Source organism: Pseudorasbora parva, chromosome 9 (genome assembly GCF_024679245.1).
Source record: "Pseudorasbora parva isolate DD20220531a chromosome 9, ASM2467924v1, whole genome shotgun sequence".
NCBI lineage: Eukaryota > Metazoa > Chordata > Actinopteri > Cypriniformes > Gobionidae > Pseudorasbora > Pseudorasbora parva.
The window spans coordinates 34246128-34261325 of record NC_090180.1 but is presented as its reverse complement, the minus strand read 5'-3'; the positions used below and the strand labels follow the sequence as shown (position 1 = coordinate 34261325).

The window sequence follows — 15198 nt, the reverse complement described above, 5'->3', positions numbered from 1 at the left end:
CCCCAGAGCACAATCACGGGTACTGGGTGCCGCAGCTGACACCTGGGTGTTTTGCCACCAACACAATTTTCAGTCCTGCGGCCAAACACTTGAAACAACAAACTCTCTTCTCTCGTATGGCTCTCTTTTATTAATTACTAATCATACTCCTTTTCTTTTCAGCACCTTTTAAAGGCTGGGCTGATATGTTGGTGAGGTGATAAATACCGTTTTCCTCTCATACTTGAGCAAGTAGGTTAAGCTCCCAGAGCACTGACCTAATTTAAGGGCCTTTCCGCGCTGTGTAAACGTCCTCACCATGTGGAAGATTTGAGGGAAGAGGTGTGGCTTCCCAACACTGAGTCCTGTCCTGCAAACCAGGGCCAAAGGTTTAGCACTACATAATTCAGCACTCATTCAGTTTGATCTGGGGCTGCATGATTATGAGATTTCTTTTCTCTGCTTGATATGACCTAAGAGAATTGATTTTTTTTTAAAAGCATTTAAAATAATGCATTGTTAATTAAAATTAAAATATTTAAGATTTTAGTAATACCTTTAATCACTTACTGGTAAATTAGTATGACATTTTATTTATTAATCAAATATTTAAATTTAAATACTTTATGATGCAATACATTTCATGTATTTAGATTCATACTTTATTTCAGTGCTGTTTTACCTATTAATCATTTTTTTATATTTTTTATATGTGCAGCCCTAGTTTGATCAATGCAAAAGATAGTCCTGCAAGATAGAATAGTTCAGTATCATGCATTTAAGGGAAAAACAAAACACTTGACGCTTGGCGCTTGACCAGGCCTTTACCGGTAGTTTTGAAATAGAGGAAGAGGCTCAAAGACTGTTTCTCATTTGTTTACCTGCTTAAGGTCAAGGGAATGTGTTGAATGCACAATAAAATGTATATTGACATCTTTTTTAAAAACATTTACAGGAAACATTTTTTTTGGTTGGCTGCAACAACAAAAAAACAACAACTTTGCAACAACAACAAAAATACTTCACACCTAGTCACCTGTCCTGATAACATATCTTGAATCATCCTAGCAGCTTTTCTACTTTAGGTCCTTTGCATGTAAACAGTCCTGGTTCCCTGTGCTCTATTCAAACAGGCAGGGAGGGGCATGTGGTAGAGAAGTCAGTTACACTCTTTGCACTGAGGGTGGCTTGTTTGGGAAAGCAGGAGTGAGGTTTGACACCTGTGCAGCTGATATCTGCAACAGCCCTTCTCAGCGGGAGTCCAACAGGGACCAGGTCAGGAATCCTCTGCCGTGCATGTGAACCGCCTGCTTTACGCAGTTTCACGACAGAGGTGCGAAACGACCTGCTGTATATCTCCCAATGCCCTGCTGTTTTAGGCGGCGACAGACGCAGAGAGCGACCGTAGACTGACTCTAAACATTCCGTCTCATTTTCTCTCCCCCTTGGTCACCATTTATAAAACCGTGTGACATCAGTGAATGGTCACTTTATTAAAGTTGCCTCAATTCCTGCCATAGTAATTATCAAGATTTGTCTCCATTACAAGTCATGTGCAATTGATTCCATGTGCTTCGGTTAGGAAACGTCTCCCGTACAATAATGACTTGTTCTACCTAAGGGTAGGCATTTCAATCATTTTGTGACTTCCACTTCATTAACTGACAGATAAATCAGTTACTCTAGAATGGGAACTGTGCTATTTATTGGTCAATGTACATATGCGTGATATGGATGCTTTTCAAAAGGTACAAAAAAATTGAACTCTGCTAACTCAATCTAGGTAAATGACCGTAATAATATTAATGAGCTTGCAGTGTTATATTTGTTAGGGCTCTGTATTGCCAAGAATCTGGCGATATAATACGTATCACGATACAGGGGTTACGATACGATATATTGTAATATATTGCGATATTGTAAGAGAGGCAATATATTGCGATATTTCTTTTTTTTTTTTAAATATATAATTTAAAAGAATAAAGAACACAACCATATGCCTAAAACACGAGACACGAGACAAGTGAACACGAGATTTTATTTAATTAATACAGTATAATTTATATCACTAATCACTATTTTGTGCAATCTGAGTAAAGTCAAATGTAAAGTGACTGCTGTATATGTTTTAAAGGTTCACAGTATAGCAGTGGCTATTTAACAACAGAAAGTGCAGTCCATTTCATGACTGAATGACTGTTTGTTTTATATATTTAATACAGTTAAGCTATTTTCTATAAAGCAGTCTATTGTATAAAGTGCTATTTCAAGTACTGAACTGCAGAGCTGGTGCATCCACATCGCTATGATCTTTCATTCTGCTGCAACCGCTGTCAGTTCTGATGTGTGTTTATTTTGTTACTGAGAGGAAAACTTGCAGTACATTCTATCGAAACGCTTCTCAGCAGCGAGGGTGACGTCAGGATGTTAAGCGAGCTCTCTGTTTCAATGTGTTTCTCGAGTATTAGATTTTAACTTGACCTATTTGCAAACAAAATGATTCTTGTCGATTTCCTTATTGGCTTCTTTTTAGCTGAAGGCAAAAAGAGTCCACACTTCAGCTCTGTATACTGCAGGAGCTTAATAATTCTATCGTATTGAGAGCTGGGTTTGCTAATGCAAACACTTGCGATGCACACACTTTTACCTTGCGCTTCTCCGGCTCCGCTCAGTTATACGTTCTGAGATAACACTGCCATCTTGCGGTTGGGTGTTATACATTCTGTGGTTTCAACCGAACACAAACCCACGAATCTTGGATGTAAAGAAATAAATATATAAATATCGATACAGTGTTTTTGAGAATCGATACAGTATCGCCAAAAATAATATTGCAATATTCACGTATATCGATATTTTCGTACACCCCTAATATTTGTGTGTGATTTGTTTAACTGGAATCGTCGTAAGCATCACTAACATTTAGAAGACACAATTAAGCAAATATTATGGAAATTATTCTTCCTTTATGTTGATTGTTCAATCATTTTGGCATTCAATGAGTAGATATATTTGCATTAGCTTTTTATTTTAATATTTATTTTTATTAGTTATATTATTATATTAAGTTATAATTAGTTATATTAGTTATTACTATTATATATTATTCATGTTCATATATTAAAGCACTTTGAGATTCTTCGGAATGAAAATTGCATTATAAATATAATCTATTATTATATATACTCACCTAAAGGACTATTAGGAACACCATACTAATACTGTGTTTGACCCCCTTTTGCCTTCAGAACTGCCTTAATTCTACATGGTATTGATTCAACAAGGTGCTGAAAGCATTATTTAGAAATGTTGGCCCATATTGATAGGATATCATCTTGCAGTTGATGGAGATTTGTGGGATGCACATCCAGAGCACGAAGCTCCCATTCCACCACATCCCAAAGATGCTCTATTGGGTTGAGATCTGGTGACTGTGGGGGCAATTTTAGTACAGTGAACTCATTGTCATGTTCAAGAAACCAATTTGAAATGATTCGAGCTTTGTGACATGGTGCATTATTCTGCTGGAAGTAGCCATCAGAGGATATGGTGGTCACACAAGGATGGACATGGTCAGAAACAATGCTTAGGTAGGCCGTGGCATTTAAACGATGCCCAGCTGGCACTAAGGGGCCTACAGTGTGCAAAGAAAACATCCCCTACACCATTACACCACCACCACCAGCCTGCACAGTGGTAACAAGGCATGATGGATCCATTTTCTCATTCTGTTTACGACAAATTTTGACTCTACCATCTGAATGTCTCAACAGAAATCGAACCTCATCAGACCAGGCAATATTTTTTCAGTCTTCAACTGTCCAATTTTGGTGAGCTAATGCAAATTGTAGCCTCTTTTTCTTCTTTTTAGTGGAGATGAGTGGTATCCGGTGGGGTCTTCTGCTGTTGTAGCCTATCCGCCTCAAGGTTGTGCGTGTTGTGGCTTCACAAATTGCTTTGTTGCATACCTCGGTCTTACGAGTGGTTATTTCAGTCAAAGTTGCTCTTCTATTAGCTTGAATCAGGGGCCTATTCTAATCTGATCTCTGGCATCAACAAGGCATTTTCACCCACAGGACTGCCCCATACTAAACGTTTTTCTCTTTTCACACCATTCTTTGTAAACCCTAGAAATGGTTGTGTGTGAAAATCCCAGTAACTGATCAGATTGTGAAATACTCAGACTGGCCCGTCTGGCACCAACAACCATGCCACATTTAAAATGGCTTAAATCACCTTTCTTTCCCATTTTGACATTCAGTTTAGAGTTCAGGAGATTGTCTTGACCAGTACCACAGCCCTAAACGCATTAAAGCAACTGCCATGTGATTGGTTAATTAGATAATTGCATTAATGAGAAATCGTTTTAGGAACAGGTGTTCCTAATAATCATTTATATATATATATATATATATATATATATATATATATATATATATATATTTGTATATTAGTTTAAGTTATTTCAGTACTTATTTATTTCAGTAATTTTCTAATACTTACTTTTTATTATTATTTTTTCAGCTTTATTTTAATTAATGAAAACAATGTTTTTTAGTTAATTCTTACCCTTAGGTAATTTGCCAGCATTTTATCACATTCACAAAACTTATTATATCATTTTTGATGTATTTTGATGTATTGGATGCCATATTGGATTGGCCTGACTGTTTGTAAATTATGTAATCATTACCAAGTCATCATATTTGCTTCAAAATCACAAATCACCTGTGCATGTTTACAATAGGAGAAGGCTTCCCTTGAGTGGCTTCATTGCAGCTTTTCATTGCAACGCCAACGAGTGGGTCAAACTGCAATAAAGCCCTAAGGGTTTATTTAGTTTGTTGTCTATGACCATGTCATAGTCATTGAAGAGGTTTGTATTTATTTTTTAAGGAGGAATGGAGAACATTAACTGAACCGCGTGTTGAACCATGCTAATGGGTCTCTTGTTTGTATACATAGAGCTTGCAGGAGATGCGTGTAATGTGCGTCATGGAGTGCAGATTCAAGTTAAGCAGTGCAACGGTCAGCGGGGGAGGGTGTCTGTCAGCAGAACTGGCACTTGTAAGATGTCAAAGAGGTCATCACAGAGGTCGTCACAGAGGTCATCTAGTGTACTGTTTGGGGAGATAAACAAGCTCTGTAACACTGCAGAACACCACAGTCACTTCCTGGAGTTATAATATCAGATTAAAGAGAAAGAGGTAGGGTTTTCAGGGTTTCCCTGAAAGATTGCAAGACTCTGGATCAAAGATGAAACTTGCCTTTCTTGTAGCCTTGGGCAGTTTGCATAGTCATAAATTATACTAAGCCTTTTGCAGGGGAGCTGTGACAAGGGGGTAAGGACAATTCCAGATGATTTTTGGACATCTATTTCACTGTGCATATTTTTACAAATATTTTAAATAGCTTTTACTTCTATATTTTCTTTTTATTTCTATATATCTTAAATTACTTTTTTTTAATTATTTGCCAAGGCAAGTGATGGTTAAATATGTATTTGTCTTGATTTGTTCAAAAAAGTTGATTCTTCCACATCCAGAAATGAAACAAGTACGAGTGAGTGAGTCGTTGAATTGAATTGAACTTTTTTCTTTTCTTTATACTTATCAGTTTCAGATTATTTATGTTCATTTCCTTTTTACATTTGATTGATTTTTGCTCATGTCATTCCTTCGACGAGGGCATGAACTTGCATGAACTGACTGGCTTTTTCCCCCTATTGCAGTGGTTGGCAACTGACGGCCCGCATCTGCCAAATCTGTTTCATTTTGATAGTGGCTGGTTCTGAAATGTATCTGTCGGTGTAATGGAGGTGAGCTAATGAGAACTGTGGAGGTAAACTCCCGACATTTCACAAGACGCTCGGATCGTCTAGCCAGTGAAAAATATGCAGCATTTAGCCTCGTCGTTAAGAGAGTCAGACTCCCGTGCGGAAAGTCCTGAGTTCGAACACCGCTCAGAGCGGGTAGTGCAAACCTTGGTATAATCAGCATTCACTTACAATCAATTTTGTCTTTAGTGATTTTGCCTTCAAAAGAATACGACAACGTTTTAGCAGCAATGTTTTATTTTGGGATAAATTGAGAGTTTTTAATTTGAAAAGTTCTGAAAGACATTCAAGAGTCTGTGGAATAGATCGCTAGACACGCCTCTAAAACAGCCGTCATGAAATGTGTGGTTTGATAAAGCGAACGGTGAACCATTGAAACGTTTGCCTATATCGCGGGGGATCAGCACAACACACATGAACAATAACAACTCAAATTGAGCTTCCTTTTTATCAAAAAATATTGACAAGAACCAGCAAAAAAGGTGCCATGCTTCGTCTTGTGGTGCCGTCTGATATTATATTCTTTAGAAACAGTGACAACTTCGTTGCAGATTAGACACACCAGCTTTGCATTCACAAAACCAGGTAGGATGCATGCACAGATGTCTTCCCATTCTTGTTTGTATGCCCTGTTTTCGCTGTTAACTTCCCTCTTTAGACTCTTTGATAGTGCTATCTTAAATGTTAACATCCCTCTGCACCTGATGTAATAATAATCGTTTACCTCCAGCACGCAAACGATGTACAAAATCCAGTTTACTTCGTGAGGATGCCAAGGAATAATTCTGAGAGTAAAAGTATGCTATGTGACGTCAAATAATTATTACAATAAATAGGTTCCATGTGTAACAAGCAAATTAAAATACATTTATTATTCACAATATGGAAAGTGAAAATAATAAAACATAGGATTCAATCCTAGCGGTGGGCATTAACTTCCAAGTCTTCAGTGCAGCATGCCCATAAAAATTGAACGTTGCTGGAAGAGACTCAAAACCAGGGTAGAAAATAGCCTTTTAATTATTCATAATGATGTTTTTGAATGTAAAATCACGTCAGTCAAAAGTCAGTCCACGGCACCTTTAAAATCGAATTGCTGCAATCTCATGTGATGCTTTTTTTTGTCCCGCCCTCATGAAGAGATGTCATTGTGAAGGCAAGGTCAAGTTATTGTTTTTTTGTTTTTAAAAAAAAAGATTGATAGTGCACATGAATAAATAAAAGATGTGCACAGTGTATGTATAATACTCACTGCAGTATTCCATAAAAAATGTAAGAATTGGCAATTTTGATTTCATGGCGTAAGTTATCAGTGTTCCCAGTGCTGTAGTTTTATCTGGGGCCAAAAGAGGAAAGACATGCGCAGTGCTCTTGCGTCACAGGCTGCCTTGACCAGAAATGTCATCTCAAATATCTCCCAATCTCCACGCATGTACATTCCCACAAGGACAGATCCAACCATTCTGTCCCATCGAAGTCTTTCAGTCCAAACAAAATGTCACTGGAGCTGGCGCAGCTCTAAAAAAACATTGAGGAAAACATGGATAATGTTTCCACCACAAGTCGTCTTTATCCACAGCTCAAAATGATACGTGTTATATTTGTTGAACATGTTGCAAACTTTCCAGTGTAAACGCCTGCTCACTTGAAGGAGCAGGACAACAGACAGTTTGCTATATTAGGCAATGGGACGTGTCAACTCAGAATCCCCCAGATAAGTAGCAATCATACTTACTGTAAGCTGTACCCCTTAGGAGTTCCCCATTTCCGTTGATACAGCTTCCTTTGCCCATATTAGGAAGAGGACCGGGGGAGGAAGTCGGCTGTTGTGAAAGAAGCTGGTTAGTCACTTGCTCTGCTCTGCCCTGTATGCATGTTTACTGCCTGATCACAATGGTTAATTACTATCCACCTGGCTCTGATTCCCACCTCAAAGGCCTTGTTTGTGTCCAATGTGCACACACATCATGGTGAAACCACATGTTTGCACGAGCGACCCTGTGAGTAAACCAAGTGTCCTGCTTCTAGACTCACTCAGTCACAAAGTTCTGACCAGCAGTGAATCACAAAAAGGCTGTTATGGTTTGTGCCATCTCGTAAATACCCAATTCTCAGAATAGGAAGAGGGCAAGACACAGTATTTTTTTGTTCCACTGCAGATGTTTATCAGCTCATGTACCTTCCTGAGTCACCTAGTTTAGTATTTCTCACGTTTCTAGATCCGATTTTCATGCAACCAAATATTTCATCATTGCAGAAAAACTTTTTGTGCTTAATTTTCTTTCCATCTATGGCTAGTCACCTATGTAGTAGAAGCGGAGATGGCATGGTTCTCCTACACACTCTTTGTGTTTTGACTAGATGCACTTCCTGACCTCATCCTCCTGTCACCTTTATTCCAGGTTTTGTAGGGGCAAGTTTATTGTTCATTTTCCCTCCTGCTCAGAGTTTTAACCTCAACCTCACTTTGCCGAGTTGTCAAAATAGGGGCCTCCTCCCAAGGCACTAGAGAAACATGTTTCTGTGCTTTTCTGGCATTAACTGCCTGTTTTTCCAGAGACGGGGCGTTGTGCATAGTCAACCTTGCATCTGTTTTCAGTATCTGTCATTTGTAGAGTGAACCTTTCACTGTGCAATTTAACAGTGGCTGACGGTTTTTGCATACAGGTTCACTTGCTGATTGTAAGTTTAAAAAAATAAGCATGTTGGTTAGTTAGTTTTGCATACATATGGCCTTGCTGTCTTTAAGTGTCTAGTTTGGGTGTATTTCTGCTGATCTAAGAGAATATTACAATTGGTGTTATGCAGGTATCTGCAAAATAATAAGGCAGACACTCTTTGTATTTGGCCTCTAAATAAAATTTGTGTGTGTGTGTAATAAATCATGTGACACTGAAGATTGCTGAGAATTCAGCTTTGCCATCACAGGAATAAATTACTTAAAACATTTTGCCGTGCATATGATACGCTGTTTTTCGCGTGCATATGATACGCATTTTATGGCGTATATATGACACGCTCTTGGGTAGGTTTAGGGTGGGGAGTTCGTATGTAGCACAATCATTTGAATATTCTCCAGGGTTTCTACTGATACAAAGCTATATGCTAATCACTGAAGTAACGCTTTAAGCACTGTTAAAATCAGAATCAGATACAAGACTTTTACTTAAAAACTGATTGCTGCATTTTTAAAGATGTAGTAGTTCTAAACACCTAAGAGACATGCCACTGAAAATGTGTAAGATTAGAAATCATTTTTATTTTCTAAAATCAAAATAAAACTGAGCCCCTCCATATTGCATTAAATCAAGGTCGACACAACAGCCTCAGTTAAGCTCAAGTATGCAAAAAGACTATAACTAAACCAATATCCTTCAAAAAGGTCTTGTCAATATGGTGATTAAATAACATAATGTTAAGTAAAATTAGTTAAAGTCTACTTGCACTGGACGTGCTGGTTTTGACTGCATCACCAGCTGCAGTCATGGCCTCACCTTCTAAATCAAACACCTGCGAATCAGCAACTACCTGCTAATGCACTCGCATTCACGTAAATTATTAGATGGTGAATGCGATTTCGCTTCTTTATAGAAGAATTAAACTGCCTCAGAAAACGTTAGGTGCCATGCAAAATGTAATGTGCAACTGCATTACTCATCACAAATGTCATTGGATTAAAAAGTACATTTACTTGTTTAAAAATGTAGTCAAGTGGAGAGTAAATGTTGCTAATATCATTGATACTCAGCAAAACTACAAAGTAGCCAAAAAGTCTTGCTTTATGTCTCTAAACACTAATGGACCTAAAAAGGCTGAAGACCCCTGTTTTAAAGAATGTTGACTATTGCATCTTGCATTAGTATCCCATTAGGAGTATTTATGCGTTGTGAAAACTGGATTTGTGGTCACAATACCTTCCTGTAACGTTCGACACATTGCATCGGACCGCATTCCTACAATTCCTCCAACTGTTAAACAAATGCTTAATGAATTCCTTAGCAACCATTTTCACTGTATGACTATTTAAGTTATTATCATAAAGTGGCTTGACTTGAGATGTTCAGGCATTTTCAAATCCCTCTTTTGTTCGCCTTTTTGCTAAACAAGTTTTGAACAGGGTGGCGTAGGTACCATGAAGTGATGCACACACCGGCAATGCCAGCTCCACCTGTCTGAGCAAACCTTTCAGAGGGGTGTTGATGTTGCACCAGTCCCTGACCTCAAGAATTCAACATAGTCATCGTTGTAATTCATTGGTAAGCTCATTATATTGATGCTATGAACCTTTTTATAATCAACTAAAACTGAGAACAGTCCCATAATGATCTTCGCATTTTTGCATATACCGCATGTGTCTGCCAGAACTGTATCAGTAATGGTTCTGCAGGGAACACGTTGTACAAGCCTGTCCAAATAATTTCCACCCACTTCAATTATTTGTGTCTATTTTTCTGTCTGCCTGGCCATGAGTCCGTCTGTCTCAGTGTCCCCATTGGTCACACCCAGACACAGACATAAGCACACAAATGTTCTGTGACCCCTCCATGCACATGCATGCTGACGTGAGCAAACACTCCCTCGCTTGATCTCAGCTGGGAGATGAGAAATCCCATTAATTTCCTCTCGTTTTCCTTCCTTGCCTCTCATTTCCCTCCCCCTTCAAGTGTGCTGCTCTGCTGGAAAATCCTGTAAACTGAGGGAAACACTTCTGGCATTTCTGCTGGCAGCTGATCATGCTGTATGTGTTTTCGGTTTCTGATTCTTGTAAGAAGCTTTGGGGCAGCTGACTGAGCCTGTCATGTTCGGGGAAAGGTGTGGAAGGCAACAGCCGTTTGCAGTAATAGGGATGTGCAAAACTACATAATCAACATTCACTAGTTGGTGGTTAGCCTGCTTTTAGTCCATTTGTGTAAGCATTGAGGCAAATCCGTTTGCTAGTGTTGACAGATTTTACTTTTAGCTCTATATATTTAAAAAATTCAGACTTTGACCGAAAATAGTGATGACTCATCATGTACTACACAGATTTTTGTCCATTCAATGGCTTTCTATGCATATTAGAATGATTTTTTTGGAGGATCGTGTGACACTGAAGAGTGGAGTAATGCATGCAGTAATGAGTTTGTTCAAATAAATGCAGCCTTGATGAGCATTAAAGGAAGTGTATGTAAGATTGTGGCCAAAACTGGTACTGCAATCACTTTCTGACTGTAAAGAGGTGTAACCCCTTTTCCCCTCCTCCTGACTCGAGGTTGCCAGATAGGCTGCAGGATCCAGTAGGAACGTTTGTAGCTGCAGCTGTGGTAACTAGAGCAAAGCTGGCACCCCGGATGTAGAAACGCTACCGACTTTGTGATTGGTTGATTAGGTGGAGGGCGGCGCTTCAGGCTAAAACACAACATGTCAACATTAACATCAGTTGAGGGCTGCAACAACAACTTTTAAATGACAATATCCTGGCCTGACTACTGTTGTCAGTGATATAAGTATTTGAAATGAACATGATTTCTTAATGTCTAGTGACATACCAGGGCCATTTTTTGATTAATTGAACTGCTTTTCTTACATACAGTTCCTTTAAAGGAAGTGTATTTAAGATTGTGGCCAAAACTGGCACTGCAATCACTTTCAAATGACTGTAGAGCGGTGTATCCCCTCTCCCCCTCCCCCCTGACTCGAGGTTGCCAGATAGGCCGCAGGATCAGCAGGAACATTTGTAGCTGCAGCTATGGTAACTAGAGCAGAGCTGGCAACCCTAGTGCCGAAACACTGCTGAAATGAACATGATTTCTTAATGTCTAGTGACATATCAGGGCCATTTAATGATTTATTGAAATACATTTCTTACATACAGTTCCTTTAAAGGAACCTTTGCACAATACGTTATCTTAACATCAAAAAATACAAACATCAGCTTTAGTTCAGGAATGATACTGCTACTCATTGAAAAGATGATGATTGTGATTGCATTTTTGTTCGAAGCTATTTTGAATATAATATATATATATATATATATATATATATATATATATATATATATATATATATATATATATATATATATATATATATATATATATATATATATATATATATATATAATTATAACACCTTGTCTAAGTACTGCATAACCTGGTATTAGCAGTGATGGAGCAGCTATTATTTTCACATGCTTAAGTAATGAGCAGGCACAAATTCCTGTGGCCTAAATAATCACCCAGGCTCAAATTCTATTGGTTGTTGAAATGAGACATCTTTCCTGGCTAGGCTCGAAAGGCCGTTGGTCAGGTTTTGTTGACGGCCAGAACACTCTCTATTTTCCTCTCTCTCTCCCCCCTCTTTTCCTCTTCACGCTCCTTGTTTAGAACAGTCATATACGGTATTCCCGCCGAGCCCTCAAAGGGCGGGAATGTGAGGAAGCATCTGGAGCCTGGTGAGATTACTGAGAGAGCCGGCACGTTGCCACCAGGTGTCCGTTAGAGGCAAAGGCTTTTTGATTTAATACTACCGCTTGATCGGAAAGCTGGCGGGAACTGCCGCCTCACTTTGAACTCGAGAAAAATGTCTGCTTGCAAAGCCGCACATATCAGAACAGACTGTGACCAAACAGAATGATGCATACTTCGGATTCTCACCTGACCACTGTTTACATGCTGCATCCTTTACATCCTGCAACTCTAGTTTTGCTTTTCTGATGCTTCAGGGACACACCAAAAGGGTTAGAAGGAAAAAAATATTGGAAGAATGCATGATTTATTTTTTTTGTATGGTCGGCTAGGGAAAAAGTTTATTGTTCATTGTTAATTCATTTCGTTCATAATAATAAGGTTTGTTTATTAACAACCTGGTATTTTTAAGTCCGTAGAAAAACATAAATGTACCCTATTTTACTTTTTATTGCACACATTACTAGCCTTGTGAACAATTTATGCAAGTTGATTCACAATTTTGTTTTTTGTTGGGCTTTGTAGTCTTTGATCAAAATCTTAAATTCCCCTCTTGGGTAGAACACCCTTTCCAACTGTCAGTCTGCCGCAAGTTTTGACCGAGAGCTGAATTGAACGCCCACTTTCCTAGATCTAATCAATCCTAGTGGGAAAAAAAACATGCCACACCCTTTATTTTTCTCATTCAGTATTCCGTTTTGCTGGAAAAATACATCACAATACTGAAGTAAAGTTGGGTGCAACCTCCCGTTCATGGTAAATTTAAAAATGCATTAGTGCATATATAGAAATGTTTTAAACATTTATCGATGATTAAATGTAAAGGTTTTGTTCAGTGTTATATCAGCAAATTAAACCTTATCTATTCTCTGAATACATTTTTATTATTGTTGAATATGTACCACCTCATTGTGCCTTAAAATGGAGAATAGGGACTCAAGGGTGGGGTGCAGTTTTCCACTGCCCCCTTCCTCCTCCTCTTCTTCCTTACTGGATCAGAATTCCACAGAGTGGAGAAAGAGACGCCTGTTTTGGAGACTCTCCTTGGTGCTGCAGACCACACTGTTATGCCAAAGAGCAGTGTGTGGTTGCACGTGAGCCTGATTCCTGCTCCGAAAGAGAGAATGAGGTGTGTGTGTGTGTATGTGTGTGTGTAAGACATCGATAAGGGTTAAAAATCCTGACTGACTCTGAGGAGAAAATAAATATCTATGCAGTTCAGCACACTCAGTGGTGCCTTATGACATTCGAAGCCTCTTTGATTTAACCCACTTTGTAGAGTAAGCGTGTTGTAAAATGCCAATAAATGCACATCTGTGACACATTGGCAAACCTTTTAAAAAGAGTACTTATTCTGGAAATAATATACTAAGAAAATACTTATGTGCCATCTGAATGTAATGTTTTATGGCTCTTGATTGCATGTTAATTGCAAATAAATATTTTATATGCAATATTTCATAACCCACTACAGTCCTTCAGTATGTTAATCAACACATCAGAATAAGTGTACATTAAAGCACAGCAAAGGATTATTAAAATATATTGATTAAAAATGTTATTTTACAGTTTTTTTTAAGTTTGACGTTATTAAGTTGTGTCAGTCCTGAGTACACTTAAAGGAACTGTATGTAAGCTGTGTTTCAATGAATCATAAAATCGCCCTGATATGTCAGATTAAGAAATCATGTTGATTTCAAATACTTATATCACTGACAACAGTAGTCCGGCCAGGATATTGTCATTTAAAAGTTGTTGTTGCAGCCCTCAACTGATGTTGATGTTGACATGTTGTGTTTTGGCCTGAAGCTCCGCCCTCCACCTATCGACCAATCACAAGTCAGTAGTGTTTCGGCATCCGGGTTGCCAGCTCTGCTCTAGTTACCACAGCTACAGCTACAAACGTTCCTGGATCCTGCAGCCTATCTGGCAACCTCGAGTCAGGAGTAGGGGGTTAATGATTCCAGTACCAGTTTTGGCCACAATCTTACATACACTTCCTTTAAAGGGGTCATATAATGGTACATGTACTTTTACAAGTTGTTTATACAGCAATGTGTGTTGGTAGTGACTATACACAACCATCCTATAATGATAAAAATAAATCAAGTGGTTTTTTTTTTAAATCTCATGTTTTCACCTGTCTGAAATCAAGCCGTTCGATTTGTGACGTCAAACGAACTGGACACCGCTCCCACGACCGTTGATTGACAGCAGCGTTTCAGCTCAGACCCGCCCTGAGCGAGCGCAAGTTGTCCGCCATTGTGGATATGCTGGAGCAGAATGGCGTCTTTGGCGATTGTGGTGTTCTGTTCTTGGGTGTAATAATGAACATAGCAGTCGTTTTGATGTTGATATATCTGATATATCGAATTGATACGGTTTAACTTGCAAAGATGTGTCCTGAGAGACTCGCATTGTCAAACTTTCTCCTGTTGTCTAAGCAACGCTTCACACTCAAAGCCCCCACAGAACAGAGGGGCGGGTGAGCAAAGCTCATTAGCATAATAGGGACATGCACAGAAACGGCTTGCTGAAAACAGAGCTGTTTTTCACCAGATTAAATGAGTGATTTCTTAGAATACTAAATAGAATTTTTAATTAAAGTATATTACAAAGTTTTAATTTAGACACTAAATAATCATATTAACTTATACAAAAATGCCATTATATGACCCCTTTAAGTGTTCTTCACATTATTACTAGATTATCGGCAGGTATAGTTTTTTTTTTAAGTATACTTGTAAGATTTGAAGTACACTACAAGTGCACATTCGATGCAATTAAGCACACTTTGTTTACATAAGGGTAGTCCGACTGAATTCAGACTACTAACAGATCTAAATGCAATGCGATTGCACGTCGGACATGTATTTCATCCTTCAAGTATTTGATTACGCATTGTGTCATGTATACTTGGGCAGTAAGATGAAGACT

The 15198-nt window shown here is 38.5% G+C and overlaps 1 protein-coding gene and 1 long non-coding RNA gene across 2 annotated transcripts in view; one reads left to right on the top strand and one right to left on the bottom strand.

The window, feature by feature from the left end:
• gng7 (guanine nucleotide binding protein (G protein), gamma 7) overlaps window positions 1-15198 on the top strand; it is a 39979-nt gene that overhangs the window by 16783 nt on the left and 7998 nt on the right. The window lies entirely within an intron of this gene.
• On the bottom strand, window positions 6662-7683 carry LOC137089668 (uncharacterized). The gene is made up of 2 exons (XR_010907757.1): window positions 7551-7683; window positions 6662-7333 (listed from the first exon to the last, which is right to left on the bottom strand). It is a non-coding gene; the product is annotated as an uncharacterized lncRNA (long non-coding RNA).